Below are 2,500 nucleotides of genomic sequence, written 5' to 3'. Positions count from 1 at the left end.
GACAAGATCTAGAGGCAAGGCGGTAGAGACTAAGGACTCTTCTGTGTAAGCACAGCACGATCTTTCGAGTGAGAGTTTCACTCTCATGGGTAGTCGTGGCCGAGTGGTTAAGGCGATGGACTCGAAATCCATTGGGGTCTCCCCGCGCAGGTTCGAACCCTGCCGACTACGCCTCGGTTTGAACTGAGCTGCAATTTTGCAATTTGCTCGGAAATGTCCCCAAAACAAGATGTAAACATGCATGTTGATTATAGGATGGACGATAAAGCAGACATTGGGAAGACTCCCATCCAGGACTCTCTGACTGTTAGGGGTGGGGGCCACGATTATATTTCCACCCTGACACTAGTTGCCGCTAGAGCCATCGATGCCTGGCATCGCCTCCGTCTGTAAGAAGCCCATCCTGCGCTTTTCCTTGCCTGCATCTTTACAGCAGATATTGGGAGGGGTCCATGTGGATACAGAGGATGGAGCAACTGGCACGCAAGCTATCTGCCGAGCCTTTTTTGTGTGTCAGCACAAGGGTTCTCGTGTCACTTCTAGACCTTCCTTGGCAGATGCATTCAGGAGAGGCCCCCTACCTGCGACCCAGTGAAAGTACAGTCTTTTGCTGCCCTGTGCAAGCCAGGGGACTGAAGGCACAGCTTTCTGCCACAACAGCAGAGAGCAGAGGAAGGGCGCCCAGGAGGACCGTCAGAGGGTGGTTAGGCCCCTGTCCTCTCGGCCCCGATCGGCCAAGACCTCTCTATTTGGGCAGAAGGGACCCATTCTGCGGTCCTCTGAGGCTTAGGGCCACATGCCCAGAAGGCCCACCACCCAAATCTTTGCCATATGGCTTAGACTAACTACCGGACCACTCGTGCGGCCATTTATTCCTCTGGAGCCTGTCAAAATGGCCTGCCGAAATTGGCTCCCAGGAGGCCTCTGCAACTCGATTTGCATAGAGACAGCCCCTGCCCAGGCATGCTTCCAAACAGGACACTGTTAACAGTTTCAATTTGGAGCTGGCAGAAGCCAGTGCAACCTAGTGAAGGTGAGGCTCTGCTGCCTGGCCGCTTGCTAGGTTTATTAGCACAGATCTGTCCCTGGCACTTAGTCTGAGCTTGGCAGGGAGGGGAAATGGCATTTAGGGAACTTGGGCCAGACCATAGAGATTCTGACTTTTGAATGCATTTTCAAGGGTCATGGGAGGGCCAAAAGGGAACGGTGCAGAGCGGCATAAAGTAAGGGGCGGAGGAGACATTGTGTGTGGCTAAAGTGTTAAGTTTATAGTAGAAACAGGTTTGCTCAGGAGTAGTCGTGGCCGAGTGGTTAAGGCGATGGACTAGAAATCCATTGGGGTTTCCCCGCGCAGGTTCAAATCCTGCCGACTACGGTGCAGAGCCCGCTTTTATTGTTTACTCTTTTCTGGTGTGGAAAACAATCTTAATTTTTATTTTTAAATGTCTTTATTGGCATTTGTGAGTAAACTTGTACAAGGATAAGATTCTGAAAGCAGTTACATTCAAAATGCAATAACTGGCGTAAATGTGATATGGTGATCAGCTTATAACCAACGACAAAACTATTAATAAAGAACAAACAAACTAAGGAAGAAAGGGAAAAGAAGAGAAAAGAAATAACAATAACAGTAACAGTGACTGTCCCAACTCTCGGTGTGGTTTCTTAATCAATGTCGCCAGGTTCGGGGAGTGGGTCCGGAGGCGGGTATCGGCTTTGCTCCCTCAGTACAGTTGCTGGGTGGAGCCCTTGGGTGTGGTGGGCTAATCTGTAGTGTCTGTTGCTTTCTAGGATGCAAGGGGGGTGGGTTCAAGGAGGTTTGTAGCTCGTTGCAAAGACCATGTCTCTAAGGAGGGCTTTCCAGGCCTCCAGCACATTGCTCACATCGTCGCCGCCACATTTGTTTCCCTCCTCCCAGATGGAAAACAATCTTAAAATAGCAGTATAATACAATTACTAAAGGAGGCTGCGGCGCACTTGAGCTATTCAAGCAAGATCCTAGGAGTAAAAGCGGCTTCATCCTTTAGGCCAACGCAGAGAAACTGGTACGTTTTGACGGGTTTCGTTTTGCAATTTCAAACATATATGTACATTTAAAAGAAACTTGTGAGGAGAAAGAACGGTGCATGATGAGAGAGAAGGGTGGAAAGTACAGGACAAGATCTAGAGGCAAGGCGGTAGAGACTAAGGACTCTTCTGTGTAAGCACAGCACGATCTTTCGAGTGAGAGTTTCACTCTCATGGGTAGTCGTGGCCGAGTGGTTAAGGCGATGGACTCGAAATCCATTGGGGTCTCCCCACGCAGGTTCGAACCCTGCCGACTACGCCTCGGTTTGAACTGAGCTGCAATTTTGCAATTTGCTCGGAAATGTCCCCAAAACAAGATGTAAACATGCATGTTGATTATAGGATGGACGATAAAGCAGACATTGGGAAGACTCCCATCCAGGACTCTCTGACTGTTAGGGGTGGGGGCCACGATTATATTTCCACCCTGACA

General features: G+C 49.6%; 3 non-coding genes across 3 annotated transcripts; all 3 read left to right on the top strand.

The window, feature by feature from the left end:
- The first annotated feature begins 89 nt into the window (after positions 1 to 89).
- TRNAS-CGA (transfer RNA serine (anticodon CGA)) lies at positions 90 to 171 on the top strand. The gene has a single exon. It is a non-coding gene; the product is annotated as a tRNA-Ser (tRNA).
- Positions 172 to 1,293: 1,122 nt separating this feature from the next.
- On the top strand, positions 1,294 to 1,375 carry TRNAS-AGA (transfer RNA serine (anticodon AGA)). Its single transcript has one exon. It is a non-coding gene; the product is annotated as a tRNA-Ser (tRNA).
- An 869-nt stretch (positions 1,376 to 2,244) lies between these two features.
- On the top strand, positions 2,245 to 2,326 carry TRNAS-CGA (transfer RNA serine (anticodon CGA)). Its single transcript has one exon. It is a non-coding gene; the product is annotated as a tRNA-Ser (tRNA).
- Positions 2,327 to 2,500: the final 174 nt, after the last annotated feature.

The sequence above is a fragment of the Ambystoma mexicanum genome, chromosome 3q (genome assembly GCF_040938575.1).
Source record: "Ambystoma mexicanum isolate Mex_15411 chromosome 3q, UKY_AmexF1_1, whole genome shotgun sequence".
Taxonomy (NCBI): domain Eukaryota; kingdom Metazoa; phylum Chordata; class Amphibia; order Caudata; family Ambystomatidae; genus Ambystoma; species Ambystoma mexicanum.
Note: the sequence above shows the minus strand (reverse complement) of the source record. Positions and strands in the feature narration are given on the sequence as shown.